This window comes from Rhineura floridana, chromosome 18, assembly GCF_030035675.1.
Source record: "Rhineura floridana isolate rRhiFlo1 chromosome 18, rRhiFlo1.hap2, whole genome shotgun sequence".
NCBI lineage: Eukaryota > Metazoa > Chordata > Lepidosauria > Squamata > Rhineuridae > Rhineura > Rhineura floridana.
The window spans coordinates 5,980,107-5,997,705 of record NC_084497.1 but is presented as its reverse complement, the minus strand read 5'-3'; the positions used below and the strand labels follow the sequence as shown (position 1 = coordinate 5,997,705).

At 42.2% G+C, this 17,599-nt stretch overlaps 1 protein-coding gene across 16 annotated transcripts in view; it reads left to right on the top strand.

Annotated features, from left to right (window-relative positions):
- SLC5A5 (solute carrier family 5 member 5) overlaps nucleotides 1-17,599 on the top strand; it is a 93,717-nt gene that overhangs the window by 30,455 nt on the left and 45,663 nt on the right. The gene's annotated exons all lie outside the window — the stretch shown is intronic.

The window sequence follows — 17,599 nt, the reverse complement described above, 5'->3', positions numbered from 1 at the left end:
CTTTTCCCGGTCTTCAGTTCTCAACATTTCTGGATTGGTTTATGAATTTTTAAAGCCCACATGAATATTAGTCAGCATTTTAGTGCAGATTTTTCCCAACATACACCCACCTGTGTGCAGTTTTGCCTAACATACACATCTTTGCAAGCAATTTTCCCTTGTATAATGGATTTTATACGGTGCTTTCTTGAACACATGCGCTGGTGTGTACACTTTTCCCCACTGCTAAATTTCAGAGAATTGTGCATTTTGAAGAATAGCTGGCTTTGGTTTGTGCGTTGTTTCAGAAAATGAATTAAGTAGGTTTGCTTTAAAATCTGGGCCAAACTAGATTTGTCTTCCATCCCTGAAATATTCAAAGAACGACAAGAATTCAAACTAGAGACCATTGAGTTGCATGCTAGCACCACGCTACCAAAGAGGACCACAGTGAGATTTGGAAGATTTCCTCTTGACCTTATTGGCTTGATGCGGAGGCTGGAGGACTAGAAGGGTATTGGTATTAGCAAAACTGACATGGCTTTCTTCTAACTTGATAGTTTCACCAGATAATGGAGGTGGTGATGGAAACAGTGTTGCTATGTGTAGATATCACGACACAGTGAGACACGGTGAGACCAGAGTTCAATTTCGGAGCCCCCCTCGTAATTCTGGTCTCCGCTTTTATTTTACCTCCGCCTGGAGGCGTGGATTATTTTTTCTCCATAAACAGCCTATGACCTTTAACTATTGTATAACATCACGTACATACATAGTACAACAGCATTATCTACGTGGCAATATGCAGGCAGTTATTTAACCACTACAGATGTCAGTATCGTTTACAGCCATAAAGTTAACCACATCCTGTTTTTCCACTGGTCAGATCGCAATGTCTTGAGAGATAGTGTACTGAGAACAGCAGCGTGGTTTGCCAACGTATGCTGTTCATTCAGTCCACCCCACATCTCCCCCTTTTTTATTTTTTAGCAAAAAGTAATTACTACGTAATGGTCGCGGAGCAACAGGTGTACACGTCTGGAAAAGGTATTGTAAAAAACAGCATAAGCCTATACTTAAAATGAGTAAAAGAATAGCATATCTAAGAATCTGACTTAGCCATCCAGTGGGCAGCCAACTCCAAAGCCACTGCCACCAAGTTGTAGGGGCGTCCTGCAAAATGTTATTAGCTAGATCCTTCAAGTTTTTTACCTGTGCTCTGATTTCAAAACTGTTGTCAGTTAAATTAAAACAGCACATATTCTTTATAGTTTCGCACCCCAACTGATGTTGTAATAGCAGGTAATCTATAGCTGCACGATTATCCAAGATAGCTTGTCTTAATATACCCTGCTCTTCATTTAACAAAGCAATGGCTCGAGAGGTGGCATTTATCATCTTAACATAATTACAGGCTAATTTATGTAATTGATTGCTGTTACTTACTGCCAATGCAGGAAGTCCAACAAGGGAGATGGCTAGTGATACACTTTCTGCTTTATTAAGCAATTCCACCTTGTCATTACAATCAGCCGGCATGGCAACAGCTTCTCTTTTCCTACGTTGGGCTAGCAACTCCCTTTTATGAAGGAAAATGGGAACCAGTCGACTCAGGCAACAGATGGTATCAGAAATATTAGCGGGAACATAATTAAAAGTGGTTTCTCCACATGTCCAAAACCATCCACCTGGTAAAGGAATGTGTCCGTACATACTGGATATGTTAATGTGCTGTGTACAATTCCATGTGGGTCTCCCAACCTTTAGACATCCCTTCTGCACCTTATGTCGACTACAATTAACCATCCGAGCACACGTATTATTAATGGAATTTGCAACATGTGATGTAAATAATTGAAAAGCATTAACAGGCAGCTGGAAGGTTGGAGTTCCCCAATTCGAAACAGTATGATATTTAATCTCTGAAGTATTCATGAACCGCCCAAGTCCTGTAATGTTCCCAATATCCCCAGGTGCTTTGCATACGGGTATTAAACATGTTCCCAACATACCCATTTCCTGTACATGTTCAGTCATGCAAAAGTCACTCACATTTGTCATTCTTGCTAACTGAACCCAGATATTGTGTTGAAACCGCATCCCCAACTCCTGCCCCAACCTGTCAGCCCCGGCGCTTCCTAAAATCCAACAAATGCAAAGTACAAAAATAGAATTTGTATTTAAAGACGCAATTAAAGCAAGAATGGTATTCTCAGTTGTCTTGTCCACCCCGGCTTGTTCCATTGCTTTTTCTGCTTGTGTTGCTAAGTTCTTTATTTGGCCCCAAGTCACGGGAGGTTGCGGAACATTCCGACCACGCTTCCTGGAAGACATCCCAGTATCCTGAAGTTGCAGAGAAAAATTAGGGATGGGATTCTTAAGATTATCGTGCCAGGACATCGTCTTTCCAGGGCCGGATACACCTAGCAGGTACCCACACAGGACCGTCAGGCGTAGACACAGCCGCGTAACCTCGACCCCACGTTATAAGCGGAACTGGGCCTTTCCACTCTGGATTTGGTAGTTGCCGAAACTGCACCCGCGGGGCAGGTAGAGACTCCGACTGCTGAAAATGCCGCTGCGCTCGAGTAGAAAAGGAAAAATGAGTATTGGGAGATTGAGACAAATTTAAATGATTAATGGTAAACAACACTTGTGCCAGCCACTCCTCTTTGGTGGCCAATCCCAGTGGTACTCCTCCTTTTTGTTTTTGTTTAAGCAAATGCTCTTTAAGGGTACGATTGGTACGTTCGACGACAGCTTGACCTGTAGAATTATAAGGAATACCAAACAAATGTGTAATGGACCACTTAGTGCAAAACTGTGCAAATTGCTGTGAAACATATGCAGGGCCATTATCAGTTTTTATCGTCTGAGGTTGGCCCATGATGGCAATAGAACGAATGACATGATTAATAACATTCTTAGTTTTTTCCCCTTTCTGAGGAGTTACCCATATGTATCCGGAATATGTATCTACTGTAACATGCAAATACTTCCATGGGGAGAAAGTAGGAAAATGTGTAACATCCATTTGCCACAACTGGTTAACTATGAGACCTCGTGGGTTCACTCCTGGTTCTGGGGATAGAGTTAACTGTGTGCATTGGGGACATTGTTGAATAATGGCAGAGGCTTCCTGGGCAGTAAGATGGAATTGCTTCTGGAGTGCTTTAGCATTTTGATGATGAAGGGCATGACTTTCTATGGGTGTGCAAAGGAGGGCACGAAGAGCCTGATCAGCATATTGATTACCTTCTGTTAACAATCCTGGGAAAGGTTGATGACTGCGAATATGAAATATAGCAAATCGACAAGACCGAGTATGTATGAGTTTTTGAAGTGTAAGCATAAGAGCAAGTAGATTAGTGTCCAGCATGGGAGAGACATAACTACCGGGTAATGCAAGTACAACATTCTTAACATAAAGACTATCGGTAATAATGTTAACCTCCTGATTTGCAAAAGTCAACAGCGCCATACTAACAGCGGCCAACTCAGATCTCTGAGCGGAAGTTTGGGGTAAGGTGAAAATTGTCTTCCAAACCCCCTGCTCGTGCCATGCAACAACCCCTCTAGTTGGACTGCCATCAGTATAGACCGTGACCGCAGGTAAGGGTTGTAAACTGATTACAGATTGAAACTGGATAGGAATTTTTTGTGTAATTTGAAGCCGTGGATCTGATGAGGAACGACATGAAATTGTGCCCAAATAAGAGACTATTTAACATGCCCTGAGGTAGCACTTTCCATTGATATCGTTGCGCAGGGCCAGAGTTATTATATACGGGAACAGTAAACGCAAATTTCGGTGCGTCTTGCGCTTGTAACGGTATTGTGAAAAAGCAATCTTTCAGGTCTATAATAGCTAAGGAATAGTCATATGGAATTAAATTTGGATTAGGCGTCCCACATTGTAGCGGACCCATGGGCACAATTAATTTATTTATTTCTCGTAAATCATGTAAGAGCCTCCACTTTCCAGATTTCTTTTTAATCACAAACACTGGGGTGTTATAAGGGCTATTACTTTCTGCTATATGATCAGCTTCCAGTTGCTCCTTTACCAGTTGGTGCAGAGCTTCTAATTTTTCTTTGGGTAAGGGCCATTGTTCTACCCAAATGGGTATGTCTGTCTTCCATTGTAAAGGAAGAGCTGCCTTTTGTTGGCTAATCATTAATAACAATGGTGGTCTGGAATTGCTCCAGTAAATCCCTTCCCCACAGATTTACTGAAATGTCCAAAATACAAGGGCGAATGTGGGCTATACGATCACCATCAAGAGCAACAACTTGTATCCAATCCTTACTCCGTTTTGAATCCTGAGCTCCGCCCACTCCCCACACAGAAGGGGCCACTTCTACTGGCCAAGAGGATGGCCAGTTATGTTCAGCAATTACTGTGACATCTGCCCCAGAATCTATAATACCTTCAAAAATAACATTGTTTAAACAATACTTACGAACCGGTTTCTCCCTGGTCACTTCTGCCAGTACTGCAGCTACCTGTGGATGGAAAGGATTACCTGAAATACTCACACTCGGCGATTTCGTCCTTGTAGATCCGAATCCACCAGTACGTTTTTGGGAGGAAGTGTTCGATGTGAAAAGACGATATGGCAATAACAATAGTTGCGCAAAAGAATCTCCCTTCTTCAACTGAAGGGGAAGGTGACTCCAATACTGAATATAAATAATTCCCTGATAATCAGAATCAATAACACCAGGTACCACCATTATATTATTCTTGGAAGCAGAGGATCGCGGTAGTACAAGGCCTACGGTGCCTTCTGGTAAAGGGCCAGTGAGTGTGGTAGGCATTAAAAGAACTGCTCCAGGCAAAGGAACATCTTTTGACTCTGCATGTATTAAATCAATTCCAGCGCTTCCTTGAGTAGCAGGGGTGGGTACACTTCCTTGAGATTCGGGGCTGGAAGCCTGCCCCAAGTTCAGTTTCCCTCAATAGGACGGGAAGACACATTGGTATTGGTAGTGGGAGCTGAACGACACTGATTAGCCCAATGATAACCCTTTTTACATTTCGGACAGATCTTCTTTGGCCGGTTTGTAACAGTGCCCCCACCTTTAAATGCTCCTCCGCCAGGAGCCCGACATTCCCTTCTGAAATGACCAGGCTTTTGACAATTAAAACAATTGCCTGTAGGTTTGTTACCCTGTCTTAATGCCCCAGCTAACAATGTCATGGCATGAACATGTGTACCTACCTCTGCACAAGCTTGAATCATGTCTCCCAATTCATATTGAGGTCTATGAATAATGTTTTTCAAAATCTTTTTACAGTCTGTGTTAGAATTCTCGTAAGCTAATTTTAACAATAATTCCCCTTGTGCCTGAGGGTTATCAACCTGCCGTGTCAGAGCCTCTTTCAAACGGTCAACAAACTGAAAATAGGGCTCTGTTGCTTGCTGCCGTACATTCGTAAAAGAACGTAAGGGTTCTTTCCCAGCAGGCACCTTTTTAAATGCTTTCTGTATACACTCAGCAGTTCGATGAAATGCGGCTTCAGGCAATACCCCTTGTTGTGCTATGGTAGCAAAATTACCTGACCCATAAATTTGCTCGGGAATGATATTAGCATCCCCAGCTGCTATAGCAGCATGTCTAAATTCTTGGTCCCAAACTACATATTGCGAAGGAGTCAAAATCATCCTAAAGAGATCCTTCCAATCTTGAGGGATCATGTTATATCCAGTAGCTACTCCTTCCAACATCCCTTGTACATAATTAGCCGTAATCCCATATTCTCTTACTGCCTTATTTATTTCTCTAATAACAGAAAACGGAAGAGCTGTCCAAGTTGCTATGCGATTATTAGCATTATTAGGATCTGGCTGATATGTAACGGGAAAAGCTGAAATTGTACCCTCCCAGTCTCCCATTTCTTCCATAGATAATAATCCTGAGGCTGCAGCCTGAGCTATGGCTGCTTTAACCTTCCCAGTAACCTGTTCTTGTTGGACTGGAGGGCTATATGGAGGAGCATTTACAAATTTCTCAATATCCTTTTCAGGTGTAGGTAAAGAAAGTTGGGGATAAAGAGGAGTTTTCTGGTCAGAATTGGCAAACAGCGATGTCTCTTTTATCCCTAAATGACTAATGGCCTCAGCACACTTTTGCCATAATAAGAGATGGTGAATAGGTGCTCTTGGTTCTTCATGTAATTTTCTCCCTATCTTTATCCAATCTGACTGACGTAGCGATCCTTGCTCTGGATACCATGGACATTGACATTGAATTGTTTTTAACAATGATTCAATGTGAGAACGACTTACAAAAGCTGAGGTATCCTGTTTTAAAATTTTTTGTAGCTCTTGTGCATGAACCTTCTGCTGAGCTGACAATTCCCCCCCCATACTCACGAATGGGAGCTGTACGCTGAGGTGCACCGTTGGCTGATCCTGCCAGTGGGTACGAGGGTGTTTGTTCTGAATCACGTCGGGGTCACCAGATGTAGATATCACGACACAGTGAGACACGGTGAGACCAGAGTTCAATTTCGGAGCCCCCCTCGTAATTCTGGTCTCCGCTTTTATTTTACCTCCGCCTGGAGGCGTGGATTATTTTTTCTCCATAAACAGCCTATGACCTTTAACTATTGTATAACATCACGTACATACATAGTACAACAGCATTATCTACGTGGCAATATGCAGGCAGTTATTTAACCACTACAGATGTCAGTATCGTTTACAGCCATAAAGTTAACCACATCCTGTTTTTCCACTGGTCAGATCGCAATGTCTTGAGAGATAGTGTACTGAGAACAGCAGCGTGGTTTGCCAACGTATGCTGTTCATTCAGTCCACCCCACAGCTATGCACAGGCGGGAAATGCATGCATTATATATATATATTGATGTTTCTACATCAGCTTGAGATTTTGGTGGTTTGTTTAAAAAACCCTCATGAAAATTTGTCAGCATCCGAATGTGCATTTCTCTTAATGTACACGTTTTTGCAAGCAATTCCCCCCTTTTGAAAGTTGTTTTCATTAATATATGGATGGTTGGTTTGTTTTTTAAAAAATGCACTTCCCCCCCTAACATGCACATTTCTGGAGAAAACTGCATTGCAAAATTTGGGAGACCCGTGCTATTTGAAGGACTGCTGCTGTTTTTCTTCTGTGTGTTCTGTTCAGGAATGCAAACTAATTAAGCTGGTTTGCATTCAGAGGCAAACCAAACTGAATTTCTCTGTGACTGCTAAGTATCCTTGACCATGCTTTGATGGGATTGTTTCTGCGTTTAGCTGTAAGAGGGTAGAGGCCGGAATCTGGGGTGGGGGGCGGGAAAAAGCGAAGGGTCTTTTCTTGCCTGTGGCTTTCCAATTGGGGCATCTGCTTATCCACTGTGGGAAAATAGGATACTGAACTAGATGGGTCTTTGGTCTGATTCAGCAGCTTGTTCTTTTTGATGTTCTTCTTCACTAGCTTGGGTAATTTAAAACGTGAGAATCATAACTAATATGGTCAACAGAAACATTAACTGGCATGGTGTAATCTGATATTTCCTTGCATTGCAACGTTTTAAGCTGCATTCCCTATTTTGTAAGGTGCCTTATCGGGGCTTGGCTCCAAAAAGCAGGATGTAAACAAACAACTACATGTGCAGTTTGGCTTCAGATGAAAGAGATAGAATGGGGCACGTTCCTCCTGAGCGCTTTGAAAGGCGTGTGAGACAAAAAGGAGACCATCAAGGCCACACCTGTGGTAGCTCCCTTCATGATGCAAGTCAGGACAGTGGAGATTTTCCACGTGAAAGACTCTGCATGAGCACAATGCACTTGGAGGGAGAGGGTGGCCTTGGCTACCTAGACTACCAAAATCAACCCTGGCTGGTTGGGGCTTCTTGCCTAGAATGTAGAGATGTAGGGAAGATCTGTCTGTTTTGATTCTCTCAGTTTCTTATTTTTCCAACCTTAAATTCAGTTTTCCACATTTCTGCAGAAGTTTTTTTAAAAAAGATCCTCATGAAAATTCTCCAGCATTTTAGCGCAAATTCTCCCAATAATCACATTTATTGTAGGCAAGCTTTGACTAATGTACGCATTTTTGCAAGCAATTCCTCGCCAGATGATGCATTTTTGTATATTATTTTTAATTCGTATATTCATTTTTATGCATGCTTTCCCCAAACATATGCACTTTTGTAAACGTTGTTTGGTTGGCGAACTGCATTGCAGAATTTGGATAAGTTCAAATTTTGAAGGATGGCTGTGTTTGGGTTCTCGCGTTGTCTCAGAAAGTGCAAATTTAATAGATTCAGCTTAAAATGTGAATGGAATCGAATTGCTTGCCCATCCTTACTAGAATACAAGGAGGGAAGCTGTTGAGCCCTCCCCTGGTGCATTTAGGGTTAGGCACATTGGATACTTTTTGGTTCAGAATTCCCTTCAGGTTAGACTGGGCAAAAGAGTTGTAGCCAATGAAGATTTATTTAGAGTAGACCTGTTCATATTAATTATAGTCATGTCAATTTCAGTGGGTCTACTCTGAGTAGGACTTGCATTGGATTACGGATGGGCAAAATTGTTGATTTTGGCTTCTCTCATTTTTTTTTTCAATTTTAAATTCAGTTCTCTATGTTTCCACAACAGGTTGTGATTTAAAAAAAAAAATCCTCATGTAAATTTATCAGCTTTTCGTGGCGAATATCTCCTGATACACACTTTTGTATGCAATTTTGCCTAATGTACACATCTTTGCACTGCAATTTCCCCTAATATAGCCAGTAGTGTAGAGGCAAATTCAGAAGTGTAGGGTCCCTTCATGCAGAGCTTGGAAAAGTTACTTTTTTGAACTACAACTCCCATCAGCCCCAGCCAGCGCCATGCTGACTGGGGCTGATGGGAGTTGTAGTTCAAAAAAGTAACTTTTCCAAGCTCTGCCTTCATGATAGTCATGCCACATTGCCTCACCCACTTTCCCTCACTCTCCCTGTTGCCTTGTGAGTCCACACTACAGTACAACAGACATCCCTAGCAGGAAGGAAGGGGAGGTTGTGAGTTAACTGCTGAGAAGAGTCTTCTCAGTGGCTGACTTGCCTCTTTTTCACTCTGATTGGCTTCAATCAGCATGGAAGAACAAGGATTCTTCTTAGTGTCTAGCATGCTCCCTTTTCATGCTGATTGGCTCATACATAGGGACATGGGTGTACGACCCCCCCCGACCCTGGATGACTATACCCCTGAATATAACACTTTTTTTGTACATTGTTTTTGCTAATATATGCATTTTTTATGTACACTGCACACCAGTATGTGCATTTTTGTGTGCACAATGAAAGAACTACATTGCAAAATATGGGAAAATGTTGATTTGGGGGGATGGCTTGGTTTTGCTCCGTGTGCTGTTTTGGAAAGTGCAAATGAGGTAGGTTCACCTCAAATGTAAATTGGATTGAATTTCTCCCCCAATCCCTACGTCAGTTGCAGCCTAATGACTCTGGCCAAAAATCCTTACAACATGATCTTCATATGACCTTCTCTTTGGATCTCAGAGTTTCCTAATGATCCAGCCTAGTTTTCCTCTGATGGAACTGTGATTTTTCTGCTCCATAGTTCCCTCTCTCTCAAAAAACAAGAAATGTATTGTTTATACTAATTATGATTATCTCCATATGTTACCCATTTATACCCATAATTACCTGGCTTGCTCACGTGAGCTGCCTGATTTTGCAGCGTCTTGCATTGCATTCCTGCTTGTGGGAAAGTAGGTTAATCTCCAGAGGGAGGTTCTGTGCAAGGTGGATGTGGACAGGAGCACATGCAGGGAGTACTTGGCTGGGGAATGAGAGGATCCAAGGGAAGATTTGTTAATCAAATTAGATTTAAAAGAGATCCTTGCATGCTCCTTGACTCTTGAAACCCCAAATAATTCATTCTGAGCATGCCAAATCAAAGAAGTAGGTCATGTTTTAGGACACGGAAATTAACCCTGTGGCCCTCCCTTGAAGACTTTTCATGGTGCCATAGCTGATGGTTGAATGAGACTCTGTTTTTCTGGGCCTTTGAGTGACATGATGCAAAATGATTGCAAGCCTATCTTCCCCCAGTTTGTTTTTTTTCAGCGCTGTGCCAAACCTTTTGGCGCCGCCCTTTGTGGCATTGCATTTTGTGTGTGTGCAAAAGTCAACCTGCTCTCCCCCCCAAGACTGAAGGTGGGTGGCTTTCAGAGAACTCTTCCAGGAGGGGTGAGCGAATCTGTCCCTTTTGGTTCCTCTCCATTTCCAAATTCTCCTCTCTTAAATTCACTTCTCCACATCGCTTTTCAGTATTATATCTTTTTAAAGTCCTCACGAGAACCCTTCAGCACTTTCCCAACACACACAGTTGTGGGCATGTTAGTGCGAATGTCCACAGGTTGTTCTGCAAGTGCTTCTGTCTGATGTTCCACCAACAGAATGCATTTTTGTATGTGGTTTTTCAAGAATAGTTGCATTTTGGTGGACACTTTACCTTAGTATGCATATTTGTGGTTGGAAAACTGTGCTGCACAATTTGAAAAGGGTACATGTCCAAGGATGGCTGCAGCTTGGTTTGCGTGTTCTTTTGGAAAGTGCAAACTGAGGTAGATTTGCCTTTAAAATGAATGGTTCACTCCTTATTCCCCCTACAAAAGCAGCTAGACTGGAGAGGACTAGGTCAAGAGCCTTCTCTGTAGTGGCTCCTTCGCTATGGAATGCCTTGCCAACTGACCTCCGCTAGGCCCCCTCCTTGCTGTGCTTTCGACAGGCCTTGAAGACTTGGCTCTTCGACGAGGCTGGGGAGGGGGTTTAGGTTGTTAGATTGTAGTGCTAGGGGTGGTTTTAATTTTTCTGCTTATGTTTTTCAGAGAATGTATTTGTATTTTATTGTACGTCGCCCAGAGTGGCAGGATAACCGCAACAAATTTAATAAATAAAATAAAATAAATACATTTGAAAGAGAACTGAATTGCATTTCTCCCTGAATCTGTAGGTGGAAGACTTCACCTTAACAGCAGTACAAAGTGTCTAAGGGTTTTTATTCTTTGTTTTAAGAAATCAGAAGCAGGCTAGGACTGGGGAGGGCAGCTATGAGAGAACTAGAAAAGGTCCTCAAGTGCAAAGATGTATCACTGAACACCAAAGTCAGAATCTTTCAGACCATGGTATTCCCTATCTCTGTGTAAGGGTGTGACAGTTGGACAGTGAAAAAAGCAAATGAGAGAAAAATCATTTTCTCTTTTGAAATGTGTTTTTGGAGGAGAGCTTTGCACATACCATGGACCGCAACAAAGGCAGATAATGGGGTGTTAAAACAAATTAAACCGGAACTATCTCTAGAAACTCAAATGATGAAACTGAGGTTATCATACTTTGGACACATAATGAGAAGGCAGGATTCACTAGAAAAGACGATAATGCCTGGGGGAAGCAGAAGGGAGTAGAAAAAGAGGAAGGCCAAACAAGAGATGGATTGATTCCCTAAAGGAAGCCACAGACCTGAATTTACAAGATCTGAACAGGGTGGTTTATAACAGATGCTGTTGGAGGTCGCTGATTCATAGGGTCACCATAAGTCGTAATCGACTTGAAGGTACATAACAACAGTTCTTTTAACCTTAAAAGAAAAAAGTACTCATCTTGGATGGCTTGCAGTGGGTGCATGAAACTCCATAGCCTCCTGGGCTGGCTGTGGCAACTTTGTTATGCTGTTCCCTTGAAATTCCAGGAATGGCTCTGGTTTTGGCCAGGAAGCTGCAAAGTTCCTTATTTATATATTTGCAGAAATTATATATTGCTTTTCTGCCAAAGCTCCCAAGGTGTGGTTTGCAACTTCCTCCTTGACCAGACCTTCCTCTTTCAACAAGCCTTTTAAGTAGAGACCTTATCCCATTCTGCGTCTGTGTTGGAATTGCTTTTTAAGATGTTTTTAAACCTTTTTTAAAAAAATGTTTTTAGCCTTTTTTTTAAAAAAAAGATGTTTTGAAAGCTTTTAAAAATGTTTTTAAAGATGTTTTGTTTTAATGCATTTTAAAGTCTGTTTTTATGATGTTTTAAAGTGTTTTTAGTGTTTTTGTTCGCCACCCTGGGCTCCTGCTGGGAGGAATGGCGGGATATAAATAAATAAATAAACTTTTAAACTACTAAATCAAACAAATGACTACTCGGGGATATTGCCAACTACTTTCTACTCAGAGTCAGTCCATTGGCATTGATTAAGTTAGTCATGCCTTTTCATTTCAGTGTTTACTCCGAGTGTGACTAGGGTGGAAGGATCTGTCACTTTCAGTTCCCTCAGTTTCTTACTTTTCCAATCTTCACTTCTGCAGCAATCTGATTTTTTAAAAAAAAAATACTAATGAAAAATGTTCAGCATTTTAGTGTGGATTTCTGCCAATAAATGCACTTTTATCTGTAGTTTTGACTAATGCGAACATTTTTTTGCAAGCAATTTCCCCTAATATAATGCATTTTGCATGCTGTTTTAACAAATATATTCACTTTTGTGTGCATGGGTGTAGTCGTGAGGGGTCTTGGGAGTATCTTAGACCCTTTATTTTGGGGGGGAGCAAGGTCCCTATGTCTCCAGCATCCTGCAAGCCAATCAGCATGAAAGGGGAGTGTGTTAGCCACTGAGAAGAGCCTTCTCACATGCTTCCTTGTCCTTTCCTGCTGTTTGGAGCCAGTCAGAGTGAAAGGAGGTGAGTCAGCCAGTGAGAAGACTCTTCTCAGTAGCTAACATTCTCCATGTTCATGCCTGGGGGCTCCTAGGGATGTTTGTTCTGGGAGAAGACATTAACAAGGGTCTCATTCTCAACCCAGCAGAGGGGGGAAAGGGGGAGGGGCATGGCTCTGACTAACATGAAGGGACCCTGCACTTCTGAATTCGGCACTGCATTACTGCTCTCAGCCTTCTGGCATCTGGCATCCATTGCAGTGCCATCCAAGAAACCAGTCCAAGCCAATCTCTCTCTGTCCCTCCTCCCTAGCCTGCTTATTATATTATTATATTATCACTTGTTATTTTTGCTCAGCTCCGGGCTGCCCTCACTGTTGTACGCGTCACTTGTGAATCACCTCGGCTTCACAGAACTTGCTTTGGCGGGGGTCAAAGGCCCTTTGATTCTTGGAGCTGTCTCGGTGCTGACCTCGCCCCGGAGGCAGGAGAAGGTGACAGCTTCGTGAGCACCGCTTTCCTATGTTGGCTCTGCTCAGCTGACGATCAAGCTCTTTGATTGGCTCTGCTTGCAAAAGGTCTCTTGGGACAAAACCTGAAAAAGGGGTGGCAGAGTTGGAATGGGTGCTACCTCCGCTGCAGTGCAGGCAAGAGCAGTGGGCATCTCCCAGATTTCATGATTGACTTCATGGGTATTGATCGGTTGTCGAAGCGATACGTTGCAATGTGCAGTGCTTTAGCTCTGTCAATAATAAATCAATAATGACAAGAGCTATGTGAGCTACAGATGGGTTAGAAATTCCCTTCCGCTTGCGCCTTCACGCCCTTGTCTCTCATTTGCTGTTCCTGAGACAGTTTGCGATTGGCACTGCGGCTATCCTATGAAATCTGCCCTCTTCCCATTTTTTGTTAGGCTGTTCTCTATGCACCAGTGAAAACGATATGCAGCGATGCAATCCATTCGAGAAAATTGCTTGCACAATGTGCATGACAGGAAAAGTGCAAGCTAGAAAGGATGCAGTTTTGTAGGGGCTAGAGAGACCTGCCTCTCTTGGATTGCCTTCAAGTCGATTCCGACTTATGGCGACCCTATGAAGAGGGGTTTCATGGTAAGCGGTATTCAGAGGAGGTTCACCATTGCCTTCCTCTGAGGCTAAAAGGCAGTGACTGGCCCAAGGTCACCCAGGGAGCTTCATGGCTGTGTGGGGATTCAAACCCTGGTCTCCTAGGTCGTAGTCCAGCACCTTAACCACTACACCAGAAAGTCAAATCTCATCACTGCCATGAATTTGCTCCGAGGACTCACAGAACCCTGCTTCTTGCAGCCTCAGTTTCCCCTCCGCTCCCTTTGCCGCATGCAGGCTGGATTGGGCTGATGGGTGTTGGAATCCAAAACTTCTGGAGGGCACTAGGTTGGTGAAGACTGCCTTACAAGGTTGTTGTAAAGATTGTTTTTTGCTATGGGGGGATTGCTTGATATTAGTTTTGTATTGACTTCCGGGAAGGGTGACTTAGCCTGTGCCTGCTTTTGAGACGGGCTTCTGCCTCAAAAGAAGCTTATTCAGATATATCAGTCAGATTTTTTCTTTTTTTGACTGATTAAACTTCTCCCGGGTAGGGAGAAACGAAGAGATTAACCTCAAAGCCTATTTTTGTTGGGACGACCAGATCTCATTAATTTATGGGACGAGGTCCAGCCGACGAAGGTGGGACGGATTTTTAACAACAAGCTCTATCTGATAAAGCGAACGTTCATCTTATCTTCTAAGAGAGAACGCACTAACAGGCAAGCACCCTTCTTTCTATATTTTTCTTTTACTTGACTTAAATTGTTGCTGTTTAAAAGAGATTTGCCAGATTGATCGGTTTTTGACATCTCACTGGGGAGCCATAACTTCTCTCTGCTACTCACTAATTAATAGCTTATCTCTGTTTTTGTTGCAAAAAGCTGTCCTGGATTTGCATTCTAAAGATATACACAGAAGAGGGATTTCTATTCCAGATTTTTATTTTGAAGAATATTATATTGTCTGAGACTACTCTCTTTTTGGTCTATTTTATTTTGACGAATCTGTTTCCTGACGACCGCCATTAATTGTTTCGATCCTGGGAACTGCATTTTGTTTACTTAAGCATGGAGAGATAAGGCTGTCTGCTCTGTTTATACTGTGATGTCACCAAGTTTGGAGTATTAACCCAATTGTTGCTGAAATAAGAAGTGGTTTTCCTATATTTTTCTTTTAAAATGGCAATTAAGAAAGTGGCTGAGAAGCTGGAAATAACTATGTTTCAGAAAATAATGGATGAGATTGAGATAACGAAACAAAACCTGCGACAGGGTTGTAAGGAGCTGAAAATTGAATTGAGTAAAATGAAGCAGGAGATTAAAGATATAGGGGTCCCTGTGAGAGAGGTGACCCTGGAAGGGGTCCCTGTGAGAGAGGAGACCCCGGAGATTGGAACAAACGTGGAACAGGAAAAAGATTTGGAGTCTATGGACTTTAGAAACAAAATCTATTGTTTGGAGACACAGGAGATTAAAGACATAGGGGTCCTTGTGAGAGAGGAGACCCTGGAGACTGGAACAGGGGTCCCTGTGAGAGAGGAGACCCTGGAGACTGGAACAGGGGTCCCTGTGAGAGAGGAGATCCCGGAGATTGGAACAAACGTGGAACAGGAACAAGATTTGGAGTCTATGGACTTTAGAAATAAAATCTATTGTTTGGAACTCAATGTTATCTCTGAAGAAATTAATGAAGATTCTAGAGATAAAGTTATCAATGGCATGGATAATCTTCTGGACTGGAATGATGTGATGGAGCCCAATATAGAGAAAATCTATGGAATTAACTGCAGCCATGTGACAATGGAAAAACTTTCAAGAGATGACCCAGTGTATTTTGAAAAAAAGAACAGAGATATGATTTTACAGCAGTATTTCAGCAACCTATTCAGAATGGATGGCAAGAAAATATTTGGGATAGAGGTAATTCCCATCAGACTCTTACTATATGACTATGGCTTTGACAGCAAGATTATTATGGAATACTGATAATGGAAGATTGGATACTGAAATTACTGGACTTAACAAGACTACTGAAGATGGAAGATGGAAAATGGAACTAATAGGGATAATAGAACAATGGCTACTGAAATTACTGAACCTAACAGATTCTGATGTGATGGATTAATTGAAATGTTTATTTTGACTATGGTTATGACAATAAGATTATCATAATTAGTAATGAGATGGATTAATCGATATGCTTATCTGGAAAAAAAAATTGATAGATATATTTCTTAAAGAATTGAAACCTCTCTTTGACTTTTTGTGGAAAGAATAAAGTAATGTTTATGAGATTTGATGATTAAGTAAGATAACTACTGGAGGAAAGTGATTTTATAATATGACTTAAGAGACAGGATTGTTATATATTATAGACTTATAACTGATTTGATCTTTGACAAATGGGAAGTCAATATTTTACTCTTTATTTTTTATTTTTGTTTTTTTTTTTTGTTTTTTTCTTTTTGTTTAACTATTTTTGATTTTGTTTTTTGTCTTTGAATGTTTTATGATTTTGTCTTGTATGTTTTATGAAAATCTGAATAAAAATTATTGAAAAAAAAAAAGATATTAGTTTTGTATTGAATTGTAATTTTTCAGTTCCGTTGTCCTTTTTTATATGCTGGGTTCTTTTCAACGTTAGTCATGAATACACTCACTGAAGCTAGCCAGAACGTCTGACTTGAGTCCATTAATCCCAATGCGTCTACTCTGAGTAGAATTTAGTTGTTTTTTTTGTAAATGGCTGAAATACTGTTTTAGTATTAAAAATTGGAAATCGACTGCCTTCAAGTCGATCCCAATTTATGGCGACCCTGTGAATAGGGTTTTCATGGTAAGCAGTATTCAGAAGCGGTTTCCCATTGCCTTCCTCTGAGGCTGAGAGGCAGTGACTGGCACAAGGTCACCCAGGGAGCTTCATGGCAGTGTGGGGATTCGAACCCTGGTCTCCCAGGTCCTAGTCCAACACCTTAACTACTGCACCACACTGGCTCTCTTTAGTATTAAGTGGTGTACAAATATATGAAAGAAATGGACTTACAAGCTAGGTCACGCCCACAAGGCTGTGGACCTTTGAAAGTGCAATGCAAATACTTTGATTCCTGCACTGAGCAGGGGGTTGGACTTGATGGCCTTACAGGCAACTATTGTTCTAGGATTCTATCATCTCTTTACTTGTGCCTGCAAAGTAGGTGCTCTGCCACGGGAGCACCGGCTGGTTGAGATGGCGACTTTTTGAGGTGGCAAGAAGGAAATGTCACGGCCACCTCGAGGACCGAAGCAGCCAACACAATTCAGGGCCACTGCCTTGTTGTGGCTCGCTCGCTCCAGTCAGCTGCATCTCACCGCCCTGTGGTGCTCCTGACCCGTTTTTCCTTGCAGTTTGTGACACAGATCCAGCAGTGCTGTGTTGTCAATTCACCTCTGGAGGCGTGCACAGGACCTGTCTTGCCATCCAGCAAAGGAGAGAGTGAGTCTCCTTTCTCCAATTTCTTTTTCTGGCACGGTGTGAACTGCATCAGCAGAAAACTGACAGGTCTCTGCCCTCAGGGAGCTTCCAATGTCAAGCGATCATGGAGAAGAAGAGCAGAGACAAGGAAGGAGGGCGAGTGAGTGCAGGTAGACGGACTTGTTTGGCTTGGCGGCAAGTCAGCATTCAGAATGAACAAACTGAAGCTCCTTGAGCCTCGTGAGACTGGGGAGCTTTTAGCACAGCGCCACATTTCTGGGGAGGAAAAATCCATCCTGCGTGGGATTGATAGCGTTAATCTGGGAGGGATTTGCAGAGGAGAGGTAGCCAGATGGGTGGCTGCACCTCTAAGGGAGATTGGAAGTGTCTTAAAAGAAAGTGAGGCCGCTCATCCATTTAGATTGGTATTGTCTGCACTGACTG